This window comes from Vulpes lagopus, chromosome 3 (assembly GCF_018345385.1).
Source record: "Vulpes lagopus strain Blue_001 chromosome 3, ASM1834538v1, whole genome shotgun sequence".
Lineage (NCBI taxonomy): Eukaryota > Metazoa > Chordata > Mammalia > Carnivora > Canidae > Vulpes > Vulpes lagopus.
In genome coordinates, this window is record NC_054826.1 from 164847188 (window position 1) to 164871752 (window position 24565).

General features: G+C 45.3%; 1 protein-coding gene across 6 annotated transcripts in view; it reads right to left on the reverse strand.

Moving 5' to 3' along the window:
* The window catches only part of LRRC7 (leucine rich repeat containing 7), a 492830-nt gene that overhangs the window by 278622 nt on the left and 189643 nt on the right, over positions 1-24565 (reverse strand). The gene's annotated exons all lie outside the window — the stretch shown is intronic.

The following is a 24565-nucleotide window of genomic DNA, read 5'->3' on the forward strand; positions in this document are numbered from 1 at the left end:
ATTTATTCATGAGAGAGGCAGAAACACAGGCAGAGGGAGAAGCAGGCCCCACGCAGGGAGCCCAATGTGGAATTCGATCCCAGGACCCTGGGGTCATGACTTGAGTTGAAGGCAGATGCTCAACTGCTGAGCCCCCCAGACGCCCCAAGCTTTGTAGAAATTTAAATTTAATAACTCATGGGTCAGAAGAGAAATCCTATGGGAAATTATAAAATATAAGTAAGTGATAATAAAACATTGTGCGTTAAAAATGGCGGGAGATGGCTAGAGTAATGGGGAGTGACCTGTCGCCTTGAAGGCTCACATCAGACGAAGCAGAAGGCGGGAACGAATGAGGGACGCACGCAGCCTAAGAAGAGAGAAAAGCGGTGACAGAATGTAGACAGGGAACGAAGATCAAGGAAAGTTCCTCACACTCATCAGTCTACGAAGGAAGAAGGAGAGAAATCCTCAAACAACCCGCCCGGGAACGCCTTAAGCAAAGGCTCCATGTCTTTTGCAGGCCATTGCATGTACCTTATGACTGTTTTTTGTCTCTTAAACGTTTTCGTTGTGAACTATGCATACGTAAGACGGTGCATAACAGGTAACGTTCGTTTAAAAATCACGACGATAAAAACAAAGACCCCCGTGCCGCAATGCAGAGTCCCACAGCTACTCATGCGCCTCCCAGTCAGGTCTTTTGGTTCCTTTCCGACCCATTTCGAGGCAATCAATTTCTTGAATTTTTATTTTACTCATTTTGTCACTTTCACTTATACTTTTACCACAGGCCCACTAATCCTCAAATACACATTAAGATTTGTCTGTTTATATGAATGGAATAACACTGCGGGCTTTCTCCCGCTGCCTGCCTTCTTATTCAGTATTAGGCCATCAGCACTATTCCATGTTGAGGGATATCATCTATTATTCACTTTTACCACAGTGTGTCCCATATAACACAATTTTGTTATATAGTCTACTGTTGACAGAGTTTTGCTCCCCCCCCCCATTTTTTCCTAATATAGGCCATGGTGCTACAAATATTCTTGTACATGTCTGCTGGTGCACACATCCAGAAGTCCTCTAAGGAGGTGGGCATGTGCTTACATTTACCAAGTCATGGCATTTTTCCCCACTGTAGCTGTCACAATTTAAATTCCCTCTAACAAGGCCACGAGTTCATATTTCTTCATACTATTTTTGAACTTGTGTTGCAGACTGTTTAATTCTCCCCAATCTGTGATGTGTACCATGGTAACACATTTTACCTAGTAACTAATAAAATCAAACATATTTCCTTGTTGTATTCATTTGAAAGAATTCATTGCATATTCTAGTTACTAATTATTGCCAGTTCTTTCGATATATGGCTCATCTTTCCATTCTCTTTGTGGTATCTTTTGATAAAAAGGCCCTTACAGTAGTCAAATTCATCTCTCAGTTTTAATATGTACCAGATGGTCTCCTATTTTTTTTTTTTCTTCTAAAAGTTTCAATGCTTTGGCTTGACTCATTTGGAATTTATTTTTGAGAATGAGGTGAAGCAAGGATCCATTCTTCTCCCTTTATACATGACCAGTTATTCTAGCGCCATTTTGAAAATAGTCCATTATTTCTCCACCGATTTATAAGACGAGTCGGTGGTGTATATGATTTCCACGTAAGGATGGGTTAGGCTCTGGACTTCCTATTCCTAGTGTACTGGTCTCTGTCAGTCATTCTCGCTGGCTCCTCATGAATCGAGGACTGTGATTTGAGCTTGTGTGGGGAATGACAAGGAAAAAATAGGAAATTACACCCCAAGGAGGAGACAGTTTGCCCAGGCTTCGGGAGAGGGATTGTTCTGGAGCAGGGGGTGGGAGGGGCACAGAAAACCAATGTGGAAGGGCCTAGGAGGCAAGGCTTCATCCCGCAGGACGCCCTCCGGGGTACTCTTTAATCATCTGATTCACCTTTAGAGTTACTATCTCCAGAAATACACACACACATGGGTGTACACACATGGATGCACACACAGATGCACACACATGGATGCACACACAGATGCACACACATGGATGCACACACTGGTGCATACACACAGGCACACACAGATGCATACACACAAGGATGTACACACAGATGCACACACAGATGCACATACACAGACGCATACATACGTGGATGTACACACAGATGCACACACACAGATGCACACACAGATGTGTACACACACGGATGTACACACAGATGCACACACACATGGATGCAGAGAGATGCACACACAGATTCATACACACACAGATGCACACACAGATACACAGGGATGCACACACGGATGCAGACACATGGATGCACACACATGGATGCACACACACGGATGCACACACACTGATGCATACACACAAATACACACACAGGTGCACACACAGATACATTCACACTAACATACACACACGGACACACACACACAGATGCACATACACAGATGCATACCCACAGGGATATACACACAGATGCACACACAGATGCACATACACAGATGCACATACACAGACGCATACATACACGGATGTACACACAGATGCACACACACATGGATGCACAGAGATGCACACACAGATTCATACACACACAGATACACACACAGATACATATACAGATGGATGCAGACACACGGATGCACACGCAAATGCATGCACACAGATACACACATACATATCGGCATCCAGCTTTGAACTTGCAAATCATGGGAAGCCCGTGCGGACCTGTGGAGCAGGTTAAGGACCTCGTAACAGGTCATAACACGAAACTTGTAAAAGAGCAGACGTAATCAGGTGCATCCCCCGCTTAGACGATTCCATTGCCTTTCTGCTCATTTCGGACCAAGCCCCAATTCCTTGATGTGGCTTTCAATACCCTCGCCCTGCACTTGCCCTCCCGTCGTTCTGCGGTCCCTGTGTCTTCGTCACACCTTCCCCTCCCCTGGCCTGCATTACACGTCCTGCCACCGCCAGCAGCTCCAGTTTCTGTACCCATTGTACCCTGCCTGCCTTTGCAAAGCCGGGTCTTCAGCCGAGGCTTTTCTCCATCGCACCCTGTGCCCCCTCCCGTCGACCTCACCTCCAGGATGAGGCCCCCCTCTTTCGGGTCACAGCTTAAGGCCAGTTTACATGCCCCACGTGTGACTTTCATGACATTCTGCATTTATGCCTATTGCGGCCTGGAGCCCGTGCTGGGGACGTTAGACGACAGGCTTCTCCTACAGGTGCCGTGCAATGCGGACACCTGGTGCTTCCTCCCTAAATCCCTTGTTCTTTCATGAATGTTCTAATGCAGGGGCGTGACATAATAAGATCTTTCAGGCACCGTTTCCCGAGTGCCTACGGTATAGGTGCGAGCCACTAAACTAGACTTTAAAATCTGTCATCTCCACTGCCTACGACAATGTAGCAGACAATGTAGCAAGGAAGGTACAATCAGCCCCACTTTGCAGACGGGAGGACTCAGGAGGCTAAGGCTTCCCCTACGGTTCACCCAGGACGCATCAGGGCATTCACATGCACTTCCCTGGGGTGCAGAAGTGTCTCTATCTCCAGGGCAGTGCTGCTCCCTCTGCACATTCAGGTCTGTGTTTTGGAGGGAGAAGGGTGACAGCTGAGCACGTGGCTGGCAGCCGCGAGGAGGGAGAGGGAGCAGGACGGTAGCACCGTGAGCCCGTCACCCTGGGCCCAGGAGCAGTTAGGGAGCAAAACTCAGATTCGATGACTATCTTTGACAGCAAGGACCCAAACCACAGTGAACGTGAGCACACGTTACGGCGCTGTGCTACCCCTGGGGGGCTGCACACTTGCAAACTATTATAATTCGGAGTCAGCATTTTATTACCAGCTTTGTACTCAGGCTTGGAAAATTGAGGACACAATAAAAATGTCATGAGCGTGAATGATTCTATCTCCAAACATCGTTCCTTGGAAAAAATAAGATATAAGATTTGTTTGTTTTTCTACCACAAACAAAAAATATTAGTTGCTTGTGAATAAAAAAAAAATATTTTTCCTGAAAAGGTTCATATAAGGTCATAAATATTCAGGGAGAGGGTTACTGATGCCTTATGTTGGCAGAGGTGGATTCCAGCGGGGAAAAGGACTGTCTAATGAGCTGGCATCGCCGAATGGCTGGTTTCTTAGAAGTTCGTCCTCTGAATCCCTTTAAAAGCGTTCAGGCTCTATAGCGTTTCCAAGTTCTTTTGAAAGCCGTCTCAAAAATAATAATTATTATTATTTGATGCACATTGTAATAAAATGTTTTAAAATCCTTTAGTTTAATACAGATGTTAATTATCTTTAGTGAGAGAGGAGCCAACTCAAAAATAATGGAGTCAAAAATGGGTTGATATCCGTACTGGGGGAAACGGCAAGCTGCCAATGGTGACATTCGTTTGCTTCTTGGTTTTCCTTCCTCTCTCCCTCCCCGCCTCTCTTCCCTTCCCCCTTCCCTTGCTTCCCTACTTCTTGCCTTCTCATTTCCCCTCCTTCCTGGCGACTTGCATACGCTGAGCGCCTCTTGAGCACCGACAGGGCCGCAGACCCAGCGCCAGGACCCAAAGATGAAGAGCAGAGCACCCACCTCCTCAAGCATAGGGTCACCTAGTGCTCACAAGTCCAGGAAAAAGCACAGTGGGATGTAAGAAGCGTGACGAGGAAGAGAGGGCTCTGCAAGGTGCCTTCTTCTCCAAGAGAAGCATTTCCAGACCTCGCCTTTGACCTGGAGAATTTGGACGTGTGGATGCTCGGGCCTTTCAGGCTCGTGGACTGTTCCCTCGCATGAACATCCTCTCCGTGGGTGTTCACCAACGGGGCAAGTGACTGACTCAGATTTTTATTTTGAGTAACAACTGGCACCTGTGACCAGAAGCAGGCAGGTGGGGCGCGGGGGGCGGGGATCAGAGAACAGGTGAGAGATAAGGAGAGTCTTGGTTAAGGAGGAGTGAGGAGGGCGACCTGCTGGGAGGAGAGATCTTCAGGGCTGAGAGCATCACAGAAGGTAAAGGGAACACGTGTGTGTCCCCGCGCCCATCCCTGGCATCTGAGCAGAGTCCAAGGCTCTGCGCTTCCTCAGGGAAAGGCCGGACTGCAACCAACAGCCAAGCATTTTATCCCAGAAAACGGTAATCTCCCTGCTGTTGTTTCTGAAATACAGAACTTTTCAGCAACGATCGGCACGAGGGCGCCGTCCAGTCATTCCTCCCCTTCGAACAGCAAAGGCTATTTTAGCACTTGCCATTGCCTTCGAAGGCAGGCACTCGAGATCTGTTCTGCTGGAAGAACAGTTGTCAGTTTGAATATACAAGGCCCACAGCCCTGCCAAACCCATTCTGCTTGACGGAAGTCTGCATTTAAAGGTTTTTAAATGGGGGGGCCCTGGGAGGCTCAGTGGTGGAGCGTCTGCCTCTAGCTCAGGTCGTGACCCCGGGTCCCGGGATCGAGTCCCACCTCGGGCTCCCTGCAGGGAGCCTGCTTCTCCCTATGCCCGTGTCTCTGCCTCTCTCTCTCTCTCTCTCTCTCTCTCTGTGACTATCATAAATAAATAAAAAAAAAAAAAATAAATAAAATAAAATAAATTTTAAAAAATAAAAGTTTTTAAATGAAAGGATTTTTTTTTTGACTTTCATGTCCATGATTACTTCACTTGATGGAAGCACGCCAATAACACCAAAAAGGAAATAGGAAGAAAATGAAAGCTGAATATAAAAGTAGCACTTTAAATGTTCTTAATTTCGACCCAGCTTAATTGCTACTAGGCATTTGGGAAAAATTTCTGATATCTTTATAATTCTTAAGACAAGTGATGTACGTGCATATGTGTGCCTGGGTTTGTGTGTGCATGTGTGCCCACAGATGAGCCTGGGGGGCTCTTTTGTTGTCTGGTTAGTAACTACTAGTTGGCAAAAAAAAATCAGGCAAATAGACATTTATAAAAGCACTGGCTTTGTTTGTAGAGAGAATAATCAAGATGGTGCATGAGCAATTGGGTTGAGTGGCATTAATTTAGAGTTTCATATATAGATATACACTCACACACACACACAAAGTTCTTGTCTATCTGTGCTTTGATCAGTTGTAGGTAACTGAAAATCCAATGTGCACTGGCTCGCCCTGCCCAGGTCAGTAAACCAGACAAAAGATGGTAGAGCTGGAGGCTCTTTCCCACTTGCAGCGATAGTGGAAGGGCTATAAACTTTGGAATCAAGCAAACCTAGATTTGAATTCTAACTCCACCCTAACCAGCTACACGCTGTTGAGCAAGTTCCATATGGTCTCCCTAAGGGTCAGCAGGCTTGAGACCTATCAATAAGGAGCCCATTCCGTTAGTTGGCTAAGAGAGGCTGAGGGCCCAACGAAGCCTCCATTGAGAGGGTGGAGAGGTGAGATTATTATGAGTAAGGGACAGGTGGGGCTGGGAAGGGAGAGGTAGACAGGGAATCATGTGATCCGGCTCACGGAAATCCCCAGAATGAGGTGAAAGGAAACCAGAGATCAGGGAACAAGCCAGACCACCCTGCCCTGGGTGTGGGCATGGAGGGTGTCTTTTCAGGACAGTCACCTGTGACCAACAAAGGATAACCAGACCCAACAAAGAAGCCATTTAAAGATGGAATCACCCGTCCTCACTCAAACCAAGCCATCACAAGAACGTGAAGGCCACAAGCTCGCTGGTCAGTTCTAAACAAGACGGTCAGAGGAGGCCCACGTTGGCGACCCTGTCGGGACCCCTCACTTCTTAATTAGTGTCCTCGCATAATGAAACTCTATGACTTCACTCACTCTCCTTTGTCCGCAAGATTTGCTCTTTGACTCGGCGATACGGGAACCCAGCTCTCCGGCTTCATTTAGATTTAAGAAATATATAGGTGGCAAAATGCACAGGACTGGCCCTTGAAGTTGGGCCACGTGATATGAAGAGCTGCCAGTTTGTAGCTGTCAGACGAGACCCTGGAGAAAAGCTGACAGTTGCTGATAATGAGGCTGAGACTAAACTTAAAGCTATTTTGGAAGACATCCATGTGAGCCTGTTTACAAGGGCTTCTGAAGACCTTAAGCCTCACATGGTTGTGGCCAATACAATGGAAGACTTCCAGAAGATTCTAGATTCTGGGAAGATTGCTCAAATTCCATTCTGTGGGGAAATGGACTGGATCAAAAAGACCACCGCCAGGGATCAAGATCTTGAACCTGATGCTCCATCCATGGGAGCTAAAAGCCTTTGCATCCCCTTCAAATGAGGGGGATGATCTGATGCAGAAGGTAAGTAAGTAGGGAGAGGATGATGGAGTCCTGCTATTTGTTGCTACTGAACGGACAGTCACCAACTGAGACAGAACATAGGACAGGAGATGGCCGGGGGCAGGGCGGGGGCACTAGACTTGTTGAGTGTGAATATTCAGGTAAATGCAGAAGGGACATATAAATCTGAGGACTAAGAGATAGGGCTGAGCTGCCATAAGAGATGTGTGTCTCTCGTATGGCTGCTGAGACCGGGAGAACGGGCGAATGGGGCAACCGAGATCAAGACCCCCTCAAGGTGTTGGCAAACAAGTGTCTAGTAAGACCTGGTGGCCTGGACGGGAGGGCGCTGGAGGTAGTGAGCACTGGGGGGTGTGCAGCCGATGGCCTCTGCTTCTGAGACCAATCACGCAGCCTGGGGCAATGAGAAGAACAGCATAGAGCCTCTTTCCGGCCTGGTCTAACGGATCACCTAGTGTTTGCCTTCCTCGGCTTTCCTGTGCCTCGACGATACCTCACCGTCCCCAGAGCTCACCCCCTGCCTCCTGTGACTCTGCTCGAAACCGAGTTCTGACCTGTCTGACGACCGTGCTGCTGGCCCGGCCCCGCTCCTCGTCTCTGGGGAGCCAGAGCTCGTGGGCAGGCCCAGGACCGGCGTCACCGGCCAGGACACAGGAGCCGTCACTGGTGTCAATGGGCAAGTTCAGGGGGTCAACGTATGTACTACGGCTCTTACGTAGTCCGTTGTCCGTCATTCAGAACCAAGGAAGAGAGTCTTTCCTCCCAGTGAGGGCCACTGACACAGACAAGACACAACCGAGAGCCCCGGGAGTTAAACTTAATTAACCTTGATCATCACCTCGGAAAAAAAAAGAGAGAGAGAGAGAGAGAGAGAGGAGAACAAACGTTTAATTCATTTGCTTAAAATTTAAAGACAACAGAGTCAACTCTAGGCCATAAATACCACACGCACTCGTCCACACGCAGACGCACACGCACACCCGCTCGTGCCAAGATGAAAACTCAACGGTGAGGCTACGTAGTACGACTAGGAAACCAAGCAGGAAAGATTCTAAAGAGACAGATAGAATGTTGGCATTTCCTCTAACCTGTGGTCAAGATTTAACTGATTTATTGCTGGTTGGGGTTCATTACAGAAACCGCAAAGCACCTGTTGGTATAGGAAGGCTAAACATCTCTAGGATCTGGTTAGAAACGAATTTTCACATCAGTTTGGTCAAGAAGAGGTATGTGCAAACAGATTTTCTCTTTTTATATTACCGTTAACTAAAAAAAAAAAGAGAGAGAGAGAGAGCAAACAGCCTCCTTCCTATGAAGTGGGTCATCAGTTCTCATTTTACACAGGAACGTGAGCACGGCGAGGTGTTCTTCACGGCCCTGCAGCTGCTCGCAGCTGACACTTTCGGGGCCCCACAACCGTACCTCGCACACATGGTGTTTTAATCTCTAACAATGAAGAAGAATTACCACAAGGTCAATAAGTGACAAAAGTCAAATGCTGGCCAAACAGTCCCGTAAGGCAGATGCTTTCTCCCACAGAGGAGAGAAGCTGCGGTGGAGAACTTCCCTGCCTGTGACTCAAATTCAGGCCTGCCTGGTTCTAAAGCCCCAGGGCTTTCCGCTGCACCAGACGGTGTACGTCCCACTCCTCCTCCTCCCACCACTCCGGGCTCTCCTGCAGTTAGGAGCTGACCCCCAAAGTTAAATAACACCAGCAGCCAGGCCCTAGGTGTGAGCTCACAGCGTTCATATCCGTTGCTCCTCTAGTTTCCCATCATTTCCGAGCAGCTGGGGAACAGTTCCCTACCCCTGGGTCCAGTGGAGGGTCCCTGAAGCTTCTCGGCCGCAGGAGCGCAACCAGCACAATACGGAGGACGCGCCTTGTCGTCTTGGCAAAGGATGAATTTTGCATTTGATTCCATGACTTACTCACGTTTCTGTCCTAGAAACCTTTCCAATCAATAGTCATTCTAGAAAACCGTAGCACCTGTATGCTACAGGAGATCCTAACTCACGGCCTCATACGTCTGTACTAATTCTTGGAGGCAAATGTTCACAGGGAGACTTTTGCATACGACGAGAGGCTAGTCCTCTGGAAGGTCGCCGCGCAGTCCCGCCGAAGGAATCCTCTGCCCCCGTCCCAAGCGGAGAAGGGCCTGCCGTCAAGGAAGGCCAGGAAGGCCAGGAAGCCCCGGCCAACAACTGGATCCTGAAAGGGCATCCTACTAATGCAGCAAGTGGGACTCACTTTTGGAATGAAATCAGCCTTTAGGGAACTGATGGAGGATTATTTCTCTAAAGTGTAATAAAACGGACAATGGAGAACTCACGTTCTAACCCCTCTAGAAATTGAGGGGATAATTGTCTTAAAAAAAAAACAAGCAAATAAGAAATGAAGCAACTTGATTTATACTGTAGAGACCAAAACCTTTTATCAGTTCCCTAAAGGTTCATTTCATTCCAGGAGCGAGGCCCAATTGCTGCATTAGGAAGATGCCCTCTCTCATTTAGAACCGCTCCACACACTAAGGACGGAGCCGGGAAATGAGTGACATTAAAACATGTAAGAATCAGCTGACGACTATTGTAAAAAGTAATGAAAAGAACAGATAGCAGATATTCACCTGCTTTTTTAAAATATTTACATTTTTGCTTTCTATGTCATTTTCTCAATGACTCTTGACAATTTACCTGAGCCTTGGACGTTACATTTGTCATTGCATCTTACGGATCATTTTCAAAAGAAAGGACCCCAGTATGGTCCAATCCCGCAAAAGGTTAACCCCTGGTTTTCTCTTCCAGCTCGATTCTTTTTCTCCTAATTTTTTTAAATTCTATTTTTATTTTAGTAAAAGCATTATAACAGTTCCTTGTCCTCTCATTTCCATCTCTCAACCTCCTTCTAGAGGTCGTTGCTTTCGACTTTTTAACCATTATTTCTCATATTTTCTTCTATACTTCTAGACAATTCACATGTTTTTCTACTTCTTGGTTTATCAACTGTAGACACTGCCTACTTACAGCGGACCCTTGAACAACATGGGTTTAAACCACACAGGTCCCCTTAGCTGGAGAGTTCGGTATCATAAGTGTATTGTTTCTACTTTATAATTTTCTTAATAACATTTTTTTCTCTTATCTTATTGTAAGAACTCAGTATATAACACATATAGCATAAAATTTGTGACCCAACCATCATGTTATGGTAAGGCTTCAGGTCAACAGTAGTTAGGTTTGGGGGAGCCAAAAGTTATACGTGGATTTTCGACTGTACAGGGGTTGGTGCCCGTAAAAAAACCGTATCATTTTTCACCAACCCATCATCACTTTCTTTTTCCTCATCTTCTCAATATACTCACATACAAATTTCTTATTAAATCAGTAGTGAAGGCTGATATCAATCATGTGTGTTTATACACTGTGTGTGTTGCTTATTCATAAAAGGTTTTTTTCTGAAATTGCTTCATTGCTTTCTTTGCTTGGTTTTCTGTGCATTTATCCTTCATTTTTTTCCCCAAATGCTCAAACAGCTCTGTCAAATGCCCACAGCAATTATATATTCGAATGCTAAGCACCGCAGATAAATGTTCTCTTATTCTGGAGGAACTCACTCCTGCACCCTGTCTAGCCAGCTCCAGTCGGACAGGTTGCTCTCTCAGTAGGATACGGATATGGCTTCCATAGATATTCATTTGCTAGTGCCTCAAACTGGGCTCTGGCTTCTTCCCAAATTCCCTAGCTGAAACCTGAGAGTCACCTGTGACTCACTTTGCCTCTTCCTTCAAAATACAGATATGAAACAGATGACCAAATCGAGTAAATTTTGCCCCCCAAAAGCAATTTTAACCCATGTCCTTTGTTCCATCCACGGGGAGGAAGGCCAGGAGGGAGGCCAGGTCATCATCATCTCTCACAGATTCCTCTACGTTTTGCCTACCTGGTCTCCTCAACTCTTTTGTTTCTATTCTAGGTGCCGCTAGAACTTTGCAAACGATATTTCTGATCTGGGCTATTGCCAGGTAGACCCTTAAATGGATCTCCACATATTTCAGTATAAAATTCAAACTGCCCATCTTCGCGTGGAAGGCCTTCCTAACTCTCCAGCCTTGCTCCTCGTTGTCTCTCTTGCGCGGTGTTTAAGCAATACTTGACTTGCTTCAGGTCCTTACACATGCCTCATTTGCGCTGTCCCTGGGCACGCAGCTCTCTGTTCTGCTGGTGAACTCTTACTGTCCTTAAGTCTCAGTTGCAATGACGTGCCTCAGGAAAGATGCTTCAACACATGTTTCCAAAACACCCACTGCTTCTCCAGGCATCATAATAAACAGCATACGGGATGCAATTACTTGTTCCATGTCTGCCTTTCATGCTACAAGGTACATTCATCTGTTCAACAGCTGTCTTCTCGGGGACTAGGGAAGTACCAGACACAAAGTAAATAATTATTTTTTTATGAAAAGAATAATAAATACCTAGGTTGCAAAATCCCAATTTTCTGCAGGAGCTACATAGATAACTTCAGTGCTGGGGGGAAGCTTGGGTGGAATCTGTGGCAAACTAGATCTGCTCCATCAAAAGAGCCCAGCAATACTCAGTTCCACCTAATTATTGTTACCAGTTGTGAATATGGGTTCTCCTGGGTCGTCCATTTTTTTTTTTTAAGATTTTATTTATTTAGTTGAGGAAGAGACAGAAAGAACGCACACAGGCACAAGCAGGGGAGGCAGCAGAGGGAGAGGGAGAAGCAGACCCTCAGATCCAGGACCTCGGAATCATGACCTGAGTCCAAGGCAGACGCTTAACCAATGGAGCCACCCAGGCCTCCCCTACCCTTTTTTAAAAGGCAAGCCAGGAATCCAGACTTTTTGATAAAATCTGATATTTTATAAGTTAATCACTAACTCATTAAAAAAAAATAGGCAGGCCAAGCAAAACATGTTTCAGCTCTCAGGGTAAAGAATAGATAAGTAATGACAGTCCTGATCTTGCGTGGCTGCTTCAGATCTATCACTACCTTCTGGTATCTTTTCGAGAATCTTAGCTAATATACAGAGTATGCATCTAAAACACAATTTGTCATGATTCTCTACACAATAACCTCTTCCAATAAATTTTTTAGTCGTGTTACTTTCCCAGGTCTCTAGGATGAAAATCTCATCATCTTTAATCCCTCCTTGTTCATCCCCGAATCTAGTAAAATGCCAAATTCTGAAAGGTCTTCCTTCGGATTAGTGAATTGAAAAGGATTTAGAGTGAGATAGGCCAAAGTTTGTATTTTTTTTTTTTTTAGTTGTATAACCTTTGGGAAATTCTTCCACCTCCTTGCGCTTCCGTGCCCTTACATTTAAAATGAAGAAAACGAAACCTGGGTGTCAGAGTTGTTCTGAGGACAAAAGAGCTATCATTGCATACGAAGGGCCTGGCACACAGTAGGTGCTCAATAAATACCCCTTGCATCTCCTGCCTTCTCGTTACTTGCTCTGTCACTTGTTTTCTTCTTTTCTGTTTCTGCAGCTGGCACGGCTGGCCCAGGCACATAAGCTAACGTAATTTTAACTTGCCTCTTGCAACTGGTTTTGGATTACCCACCATGTGAAGAAAAAACCTGACAAACTAGAGCTACTTCATACATTGGAGGCCCCCAAATCCCTTTGTAAATTATATTCCTTTGCAGTCCTAAACTTGACGCAGCCTCTTCTTCCACCGTCTCAGCTCACTTAAAGATCTCCACTTCCCATGCTCTCAGTTCAACGGTGCAAGCATTTCTGGAACACAGGAGCCTTCTATCATTTGAATCAAATTTCAATATCCATCCCTTCCCTCCAGGCCCACAAACCATCACCATCTGCACCTATATCTCCTTGGTTCTCTCTCATTAAAATGGAAGGAGCGTGTCTGTTCTTCTCAAAGACGACCTCTTCGTGCATTCTGTGAATCCTATGTCCTCTTGCTTTCAGGACTTGCGGGAATTATTTTCTTTCAATTTATTCTTATCAGTGTACAAGCGCACTTTAATGTCACGGATCTTCAAAACAAACAAACAAATACTTATCTGACCTCAAACTTCTCTCTAGCTCGTCTCATTTCTCTGCTCTCCCTCACAGTGTAACCTTCTAAGAGACTTGTGTGTCTCCACGATTTTCTTTTCAGCTCACATCATGGGGTTTTTGCCCCACTACTCTTACCAGAGTCACTAACTACATCCACACTAGCAGATACAACGGTCCCTCCTCTGTCATTTTCGTCAATCTCTTGGTTTCCGCGCCCTCTTCTTAAGGCATTTTCTGTTCTCTTCTGGCTTCCAAGGCCATTCATGGTTCCTCCTATACCCACAGCCCTTTCTCTCCTTGCGCTCTTCCTTGGCAATAGCAGTGCTTTCTAAATCTCTATGTAGCTCCTTCTCTCTTACCTCTCAAACCCATGCCATTAGCAAACGACAAAGCTTAGTCTAAAATCCTACTTCTCCTTACTACTCTCAACCTAGCTGAAGCAACCCCCTGCTCCCCTGAATAACCGCTGAGGGTCTAATGTCACCTTCACTCTCAGCTACCCACAGTTCGTCCTACACTGCTGCAAGGGTGGTGTTTCCACAAATACAAGTTATTTCACATCATCTTTTTTCCTTAAAGTCCTTCCATGGCCCCTGATCTCACTCAGTATGAAATCTAAAGTCCTTCCCATCTTATTGAACTAGCATGATGTAGCCCCCCTACCTACCTACCTCTCCTCCTGCATCTGCCTCTTGTTCCCCTCTTCCTCTCACTCATTACACACCCACCTTCTTTCTGCTCCTTGAACATGCCACTATCATTCCTGCCCTAGAGTATTCCTCCTCCTGGCAATGTTCTTTCTCACACCTGCACGGTGCATTCCTCTCTTTCATCCGAAACTCAACATAATTCTCCTCCTTTATTTTCATCACGGCACTTACTGTTATGTGACATTTTCTTTTAAAAATTACTTCTGTTCCTTTTCTGCAGCAATGAAGATTTTGCAAAAATCTTGTAGGCCTTACTCAACAATGTATCTCTGGTATCTAGAACAGTTGTCTGCACATAATTGGTACTCAAGGAATGCTTGCTGGATGAATGAACAATCAATGAATATATATTACCTAATATTTATGTTTTTAATACCATTTCGAAAAAACGGCAGTAAAAATCAGCAAATAGGCTGCTCACTCAGATTTCAGCAAGATTTGATACTGGGTAGAGGTTAGAAATAGGTGATAGGAGGAAAATAAAGTGATATGATGAGTAAGACTTCAGTTGGAAGATTGTAAAACAGGTCAAAAACTGACTGGGGTACTATGGATGTCCTAGTTTCTCACTGACGCACAAAAAGGGATGTTGATACTACAAAGTTTTGAAACAGTGAAATATTTTAAACAAAAATAGGAATCGGAGTAAGATAAAAATGATCTAGAATTTTCCACACATAAACGATGTTTGTTTTTTTACAAATTTGTCCTTCATCTCACTTTTCCCTGAGCCCTCATGGAGTCCACCTACATTATTTATTTATTGAAAAAAAAAAAACTATGCATTTGAATGTTAAAATAATGGCAATAAAAGAATACTTTTGGAGAAAGATGCTTCAGGCAAGAGACTGAACAGTCAAATTTTGATTATGCACGCATCACTCGTGTGGGTTTCATTCTGGAGATGGTTTTATACACGCAGATAAATGCTATACCTGTGGCACCAGAAGAGACAGTGATGCACCACGAATATCTCTAAGGGAGGACAGAGTTGAGGTCTTTTTTTTTTTTTTTCCTTACTTAAGCTCGGGATCCTAGGAGAGCCCTCCATAGATATATGTTAGGTTCTGCATGTAAAATGCCAAGGTTATGGATAATTCTGTGTTTCCAAAATACAGACACTTGAGAAATCACATGTTCATGTGCAATTTAGAAAATGAGGCGACTTTATTAGACAAATGGCAGCTTTCACGCTCTCCATTTGTAAACTGAGGCCCTGTTTAATCGAGAGCCAGGCTTTTCCTTTTTCTCAATCATGCCATTGTTTAATCAGCAACTATAGTGATACAAATAGTGTCTTCCACTTCGGAAGATTCCTTTTAGAGTAGAAGAAAAAAGAATCAATCATCATTCAAGTTTTGATGAACTAAGATCAGAATTGTGAACTAACATCTTGACGCTGGTCACCTTAAAATATTCCTTCTGTGGCCCCTTTGATCTCATCAGATTTCTCTCAAAACTAGCAAGTGCCCAAATAATTTTGTTTAAAGGCCCAAGGAAAACATGCCCTCAGACTCCTAAATCTAAGGTAGCAAATGTCGGTGAATAAAAAGAAAAAGAATCAGTTAAATTGAAGATATACGGTGTGTGCGACATCGGTGGACGGTCTTTTGCTTGTTGAGCATCCGTTCCTCTCTTTCCATTAGGACCCGGGCCTTCCCTTTAAGATCATCGCTCATCGTATATTCACTGGAGAAGCACCTGGAATTTGAATCTTGAACAAACACCATGATCACATGGAGACCAGGTTCCTCCCCAAGTAGCTCCGTGTGGCCCACCCGGCTGCTGTGTGCAGCCATCCGGAGCTCGCTTGGTTCTCATCCTTTTCCCATGTCAAGTTCTCCAGGCTCCTAGTAAGTTAATGAGCCCCTGACATATTTCCAGGAAACGTTCATCTTCACCAAAAATGAGCCATTTCTCTTCACTCAAGAGTTTCTCTTCATTCTACTGTTTTCATGGTTTTCAGATACTTTATACATTACTTGAGCCTCACCACGGTCCTCAGAAATGCACAGGAACCCATCAGCTGGCGTCCTCCGCAGATGAAGCTGCGGTTCAGAGGCGTCAAACAGCACGTCTGAACCTCGTGGTTAATCAGCAGCAGATTTGGGCTAAACCCAGGCCCTTGTTCTCCAGACCTGTTCACCCTGTACTGACACGCTCAGGCTCCGGGGCGACGGTCACTGTCCCAATGCTTCCCTCCCTTGCTCATCATTTTCAACTATTTAAAAGGAAACTCAAGGGGCTGGATCACAAAACATTAAGTCTGAGAGAGACTGTAGGGGATCCAAGCCTCCTTCCTCCCCAGCTATGTGAAAGTAGAGGGTGCTCGGCACCCTGCCTCCGACTGTCTCAGAGTCAGAGAACACGGTCCTCGCCCGGAGGGAACATCACGGGCCGGTGTGACCCACAGGGACGAAGCCCTCGGGCTGGGAGAGGACCACACAGATGCCGCCCGCGGGGCGGTGGGTCGTGGACTGAGGGGGGCACGGTCCCCATGTCCTTCCCCCCCAGCCGCAGCCAAGTCAAACAGACCCCCCAGCCCATCAAGCCCAAGCCTTCTCTTGGGTGACCGCTGTCCTGCGCCAGCTCCCGCGCCCCCGTCCTTCCTGACCCCCGGCCACTGTCACAGGTCCTGCTCTTTGTAAGACCCCAGCCGTGCTGGGGGGGGTGGGTGCTCCACAGGCCTGCGGCAGCCACGGGCCACGGCCACACGGAGGGTCGGCGACGCGCCTCGCCTTGCCTGCTGGGGACCACGGTGGCCTGGGGGACACCAGAGGAGCCGCCCCGGGCCCTGATGTGCCAGCAGCACCCTGAAGGAAAAGGGGGTGCCGGGCCAGGCCTTCCTGGGGGGCAGGGTCCAGCCACACAGTCAGCCAGGAGCCCCGCCACCGAGGCCACCAGCAGTGTTCTGTGCCCGGATCCTGGTTCCTGTCCCCCCGTCTCCCTGTCTCCCTGTCCCCCTGTCTCCCCATCTCCCTGGCTCCCCATCCCCCCATCTCCCCGTCTCCCTGTCTCCCAGCTCCCTGTCTCCTCAGCTCCTGTCTCCCCCATCTCCTCATCCCCCTGTCTCCCCATCTCCCTGACTCCCTGTCCCCCCATCTCCCCAGCACCCCAGCCTCCCATTCCCCCATCTCCCATATCCCTGTCTCCCCATGCCCCTGTCTCCCTGTCTCTCCATCTCCGTGTCTCCCCATCTCCCCATCTTCCTGTCTCTCCATCTCCCTGCCCTGTCTCCCTGTCTTCCTGTCTCCCAGCTCCCTGTCTCCCCATTTCCCCATCTCCCAGCTCCCTGTCTCCCCATCTCCCAGCTCCTATCTCCCCACCTCCCTATCTCCTCATCTCCCTGTCCCCCGTCTCCCCGTCTCCCTGTCTTCCCATCTCCCTGTCTCCCCAGCTCCTGTCTCCCCATCTCCTTGTCCTCCTGTCTCCCTGCCTCCCTGTCTCCCTGTCCCCCTGTCTCCTTGGCTCCCGGTCTCCCCATTCCCATCTCCCTGTCTCCCCATCTCCGTGTCTCCCCATCTCCCCATCTCCCTGTCTCTCCATCTCCCTGCCCTGTCTCCCAGCTCCCTGTCTCCCCATTTCCCCATCTCCCAGCTCCTGTCTCCCCATCTCCCTATCTCCCCGTCTCTCCATCTCCCTGTCCCCCTGTCTCCCAGATCCCTGTCTCCCCATCTCCCAGCTCCTGTCTCCCCATCTCCATATCTCCTCATCTCCCTGTCCCCCTGTCTCCCCGTCTCCCTGTCTTCCCATCTCCCTGTCTCCCCAGCTCCTGTCTCCCCATCTTCCTGTCCTCCTGTCTCCCTGCCTCCCTGTCTCCCTGTCCCCCTGTCTCCCTGGCTCCCGGTCTCCCCATTCCCAGCTCCCTGTCTCCCCATCTCCGTGTCTCCCTGTCCCCGTCTCCCCGTCTCCCTCTCTCCCTGCCTCCCTGTCTCCCTGTCCCCCTGTCTCCCTGGCTCCCGGTCTCCCCATTCCCATCTCCCTGTCTCCCCATCTCCATGTCTCCCCATCTCCATGTCTCCCCATCTCCGTGTCTCCCTGTCCCCGTCTCCCCGTCTCCCTCTCTCCCTGCCTCCCTGTCTCCCATCCTCCCATCTCCCCTGTCCCCCCCCCCGTCCCCCTGTACCCCCGTCCCATCTCCCCATCCCCCAGTCCCCCTGCTCCCGGCCCTGGCACCCATCTGTGGCCCTGGAGGAGCAGCCGCGGCCTCGGGGGCCACCTGTTCGCGCCCCACAGCCGGGGCAGCACCCTAAACTGGACCCACGTGGGGATGGGTTTATTTTCATGTTTTCTCTGTACCTTCACGAACTCAGATTAAGCAACCGCTGCACTAAGGTCCAGGGCTGAACCCAGCGGGGGACGGAGGCCCTTGGTGGGTGCCGCTGGCTCGCAGCCCCAGGCCCTACCCCAGGCCGCCCGACTGAGAAAACAGTCCCACGCGGCCTTGATGGAAAGGTGCTCCCTCGGCCACCCGGCGGCAGCCCCTGCAGCGCGGACCCCGCTTTTTAAAAGTGGCAGGTGGCACATGTGCAGAGACAGAGCGTTTGGCAGCAAGAAGGGACCAAGTACTGCTGGACGCTCCGGGCTGGGCAAACTGGGAAGCGCTATGCCCAGTGAGAAAAGCCAGTCCCTGAGGGCCAGGGTGTAGGATCCCCCTGGATGATGCGTCCTAAAGTGGCAAATCCACAGGGAAAGAGATTTCTAGGAATTAGGGAAGCAGGAGATGCGAGGTGACTGCTAATAGGTATAGTGTGTTTCTGGCTGGGGGTGGGAGGTGATCGAACCTTCTAGGGTTAGACAGTGCTGATGGCATCGCAATTCTGCAAACATAATAAAACCACTAAATTGTACACATTTTGTAAGGGTAAGTTTGATAAGTATATAAATTCTAACTCAATAAAACTGCCATTTTTTTTTTAAAAGAGTGTAGGTTCACCGCCTATCTTTTCTTACGAAGGAACACTATTTATTCTGTGTTCGTGAGTGTTTTCCATTGGGCTATGAAAACATCCTCTAATGGTAAAATAATAAAAGTACCGCATGGGACCTCTGAAGTGTTTATCTAGCAAAGGAAAGAAGGACAGTTCTGAAAATCCGGAAGTGTGGGAGCTACCGATCCGGGTCACGCCGAGGCAGCAGAGGCCGCGTGGAGACATCATCAATATGCTTCTAGAAAATTAGCAAGTTTTAAGAATGTACAGTTTAATATTCAAATGACTATTGGTTTGTTTGGTCTTCTTGTTAATTATTTTAAGATAGTTGTGTGACTTCCCTGTATCTCATCTGTCTTGTGATCCTCTGAATGTTTCACGGTATTATGGTAAGAAGTCACAACGTCTCCTTTCTCACATATAAAACTCATATTTTATAAGTAAAATGCGCATGACCCTAACTTTTAAATGACTTGGAAGATTGGAAATTCCCAGAATTAGCTTCGATAGTAGCACACAGTCAAGGTGATGTCCTTTTCTTCTCTTCATTATGAGCCAATAGGTTTTTGTAGAAATCTATATCAAAATCAATTGAGATGCCATATTTTTCTTACCCATGGAGTTTTCTTTCTTCTTCTTCTTCTTTTTTTTTTTTTTTACCTACATGGACAAAATAAAATTTCCCAATTTTATCCATATACACAGAGTTGCCATGACTACTGGGGAAAGGCAGGTAACTTCTAGGCAAGTTCCCATGGTGGGTTTCCACTATCATCTTGCTTTTTATAATTTAACTATTTGTTTCTCGGCAATTTTCTTTTTCCTTTCTTTCTCAGGGACATTATCTTGTCTCCTGGTTTTAAATTCTCATCTCCAGGTGGATAACTCTTAAGTCCATCTCCAACTCTGACCTCTCTCCTGCGTTCCATCACATTTTGTTTACTTCTATGTTGAATACCTCCATGTGGACGGATCTTTTTATTTGAGACACCAATGTCTAAAACCAAGCTAACAGTCAGAATGTGTCCAGAGGAATGTCAGTAAGGTGGCAAAGCAATTAGAAAGCATGTCTTTGAAAAACGGTCAAAAAAAAAAAAAAAAAAAAAACCCTGGAAGCTCATCTTGGAGAAATAGAACTTTAAGGTAAAGCATATGAATTGTCTTAGAATATTTGAAGGATCAGAGCAGTCATGCCAGAAGCAGAGTTCTTTGTCCGGAGAAGGCATGGTTAGTAATCTCTGCATCACTCCACGTGGCTAGCCCAGTTTTAGATGCATAGATAGATGGGTGGGCGGGCAGGTATCATTAACATATTGCAGAACATTCTAATAACCAGAGCTTCCCCAAAATACAATGGTTTGCTTCTTAACTTAGTGACGTCTCCCACTAATAGAAATATTAACGAGGAGGTTGGATGACTGTTGCAAGAGCAATATTAAGTCGGCATTTCTGCATTGGGTCGGACGTTAGGTTGTTTAAGGGCAGTGCTTCTCATGGGACATCAAGCAAGACTTTTGTTCAGTTACGGACTGAGCTTTTGACTTGCTACTGTAGCACGGCCTCGTCTAGCCTATGATTACACCGTCTTCGATGAAGGTTTTGGACAGGAATCGAACATCCCACGTGGCCTAAGAGAAGTAAATTAGCTTTTCTGGCCTGGATTTGCTTAATAGGTGATAATCGAGCGCTGAATATAACAATCTCCTAGGCTGCGTCTACTCAAACATAAGACGACATTGTGATTCTGTGGTAGGGGAACGGGGGATACCGATTATTGAGGATTTCTCTATTCCAGGTACATCCACGTGCATTACCTCACCCAGTACTCATTTATCTATTACCTCCGACCTCCCAGCTATGGAGCCACTGGCAACCTCTATTATTTCCCCAGTTTTGTTAATGAAGAAACAGAGACTCCCACAAAATAAAGTATCTTTCCAACCAAACAGCGGCGCCAAGATCTACTCCTAGATTTGTTGGGTCCAAAGGTCAGGTTCTTGATCTCTAAGATATTTCAGGGTAGGTTGTAAACTTTAATATGGAGAAAGTCTTCTAGGTCCGGTGCCTCAGATTTCATTGCACCCCCTTCTACGTGTGGCGAAATCGATCTCATCTGCCAAGGTCACTCTCTCTATGTCTTTCGATTTTGGCCACGTATTAGCTTCTCCGAATTATCTATTCCCTTTATTAAGGTTCCTCTTCAGTTTCAAGTTTCTCAGCAGTTTTTCTCCTTAAGGCTTCTTTTACTTTTCTCTTCCCACACTCCTTCATACATAATATACACCTGTTACGGTCCATTACTCTGTCTATAATTTTAAGTTGGGTTCAAAATAACAAGCAAAATGGTACTAAATTATAAGCTGTGTGGGTTTTCCATCACTGTGTGAGAGGCATGTCATTTTGTATTTTTACCTTTTACTACAGCAAATTAAGTAACACAGATTGAACCACTCCTAATCAAAAAACTTCCTATTCTTTCACATCTATTTTCACGTCTTTTCTGACATAGTCTTGACATATCTTTTCTAATGTCATTAACCTTGACTCTGTTCTACACCTGTTGCATAAGGTCTTACAGTAGCAATTCTTAGCCAGCTAGAATATTCTCAGTATCAAATATCAGAAGGGAAAAAATTAAAAACTTTACAAAATGTAATTCTTTTCATAATGTAATATCAAAAATACAAACAGCTATCTCATTTACTCAGCAGCTTTGAAATCACCATGGTAACAATGCCAGGGAAACCTAAAGAAAACAATAAAAGAAAATGGCGGACAACAAAGGTTTTATTTAATTTACCTTTGAAGATTAAGCTCCCTAAGACTCAATACTCTGCCTACTTTTCCTCATGAAACAATGACTGCCTAACGTTTTGTCTGCTGTGTACACTGTGGTGATCTCCCCCAGAGTCCTTGCACCCCTTCCCTTTGTGTGGTGGCCGGCAATCACAAATCCATAGACGTGGCCCATCATTGTTTAACTCCATCAAACTAATCTCATTTTTTTGCCATAATGGATTTGATAGCAAAGGGATTGGCTCAGCAACGAACATATAACACAATTAAGGCCAATGAGACCCAAGAACAAGTTAAGACTTTCTTGTCCTCAGAAAAAGAGAGTTTTTATTTAACTCCTTGTTTTTCTAATATGCGCAAATCTACCCCTGTACTATTATGATCATATCTCAGCGGCGGATAATTTAGATCCTATCTCAATATCAAGTACATTAGAAGAAAGTGACACAGGGCTGTTATATGAAAGTGACAACCTTGAATTTGGGAACTCGAAGAAACTTTGAGAGATGATGTGAAAGATCTTTGAAATATAGGAAGCACACCGATAATAAAAGATTAACAATTTCTCCGCAATTCAATACATGGGGAAATTATACTGAGTGTTTGGTTTACTTGTATTATTTTTAGTTATTGCTAATCCAAGCTTACGTAGGCTCCTAGTGACTCACTTGGTCTATGAGACTCTCCAGTGACACTCTCTGCCTAACTCATGGAGTCAAACAATGCTGTGTGGCTCTCAATTCCTTTCCTAATCTGGGTCCTCCACGCTCTCCCTCCTCTTACGTGTTGTTGGCACCCCTCACGTGTACCTGCAGCTCCAGACTCTCCTCCTCCCCTCTCCATATGTATCATCTCAATTTTTGCATTTATACCTTGTGATCAAGCCTCCTCCCTCCCCCTGCAAGAATGAAACTCTTCTCTACAACAGTATTTGGCTCTTGGGCTCCGATTACACATGATCATGCTTTTGCCTCTAAAGCTTCAGTTTTCTCTGTAATTAGATTGTTAGATGCTTGAGAGTAAGGATCGAGATTTATTTCTCCTACACCCCCTAAAGCCTCAAACACTGCGTAGTAATGTACCTATTAAGTAAGTACTTGATTGATAAACGTGTTTTTACCATTTGTTTTACACAATTCTCTGCTTGGTTCTAGAAAAAAAACTTTGAATAACTTGATTGGCTCAGGGCTGTCAAGATTCAGCAAATAAAAATACAGGATGCCAAGATAAATCAGTATTTTTTTAGTATTCGTATGCTGAATGAAATATTTGGGGTATAATTCTACCAAAAATTTCCTAGTTCTTAGTTTAAAATTCAAATTTCACTGGATATCCCTTATTTATCTGGCAATCTTAGATTAGTCTGTTTTAAAAAAAATACTTATGATTACTTTTCCTAAATTAGAACTAAATGTCACATTTATGAGTGGCTTAAACCTTTTACCATTTTGCTAATCAAGTCCTGTAGTACATGAAGTTCTCTGCATTGTTCCACCTGCTAGCGGCAACAAAGAGATGGAAAGTCACCATGCATGCTAGTGTACCGGGAGGAGAAGGTGAATAAGATGCCATCTCTGCCCTCAAGAAGTTCATGGTCTTTGGGAGAAACAGCCCATTTCACATCAGCCTCTACTTGATGTGTATCTCCATGGTAATCCATACAGTTAAAACTTTTTTTAAGCCTGACCTAAACTCCTGTCCCAAACTCCAAGATGACACTACATACTTTGGTTGTCAAAAATGAAGTATATTGGTTTTGAAGTACCCATTAAATAGTTCCTGCCTCTGACGTATTATATTAATACCATAATTTATAACCCTAAGTGAAAACAATTATTCATAATTTGTTTTGATAAGCATATTATTCTCTTAGTTTTTATTATGGAAGTTTCTTGGTTCCTGGGTATTTAATATGCTTTTTTTTTTTTTTTTTTTTTTAGCATAAGCAATGGAAATGTATTGCAGGCCATTTTTTTTCCCCTTCTGAGCCATTGCATAAATCCTTTACAGGTAAATGCTATGGCAATTACTTAATGTGAGTTACTTATTTAGATGATCATTGTGGTTTAGATTTTGAACCTCTCTGCTGTGTGGCCTTGGTCTGTGTCAACTAGTCTTTTATCATCCATCTTTTCTGCCATGGAGAACAGGAGACGAGAGATTTCCTTTGCATAGCCCAGTGTCATAATGGTTGTGTGTGTGTGTGTGTGTGTGTGTGTGTGCGCGTGTGTGTGCAGAATTTGATATTAGTTAACTTTTTAGCTATACTATGCTTATATATGTATGCCATGTATTCAATGGTGTCTGTAATAATCAAAGATTCCAAATTCCAGAAATAACAGCTTGTTTTTCACAATAGTATTAAGTGTGGCTATATGTGTGGAAGGATTAGACTTAGAACAAGTAATTCAAGGTTTTATAACAATGTTGCCTTAACATACAACATAAAAACTTTACTTCTGGAATATAGAGTCATATATTTCTTTTTTTTTTTTTTACAAACATAAGCTATTGATCTCAACCCACCAATACTGATCTCGATCTGTCTTTTCATGGAGGCCATTTTAAATTAAAATAAGGCATAATTCTTAAAATGATGATTTCCGTGGAGCTCAACTGGTTACTAACATATCATATGAAGTTACAAATGACATGGTATTAATATATATCAACAAGAATATTGGGGAAAAAAAAGAGAAAAAAAGAATATTGGGGAAAGTTATATCAGTTTGAACAATTTGCTGATTATCCAGATGGAAGGCTATAGTTAACATTATCATTATGCCAAGTCTTTGGATATTATGAAA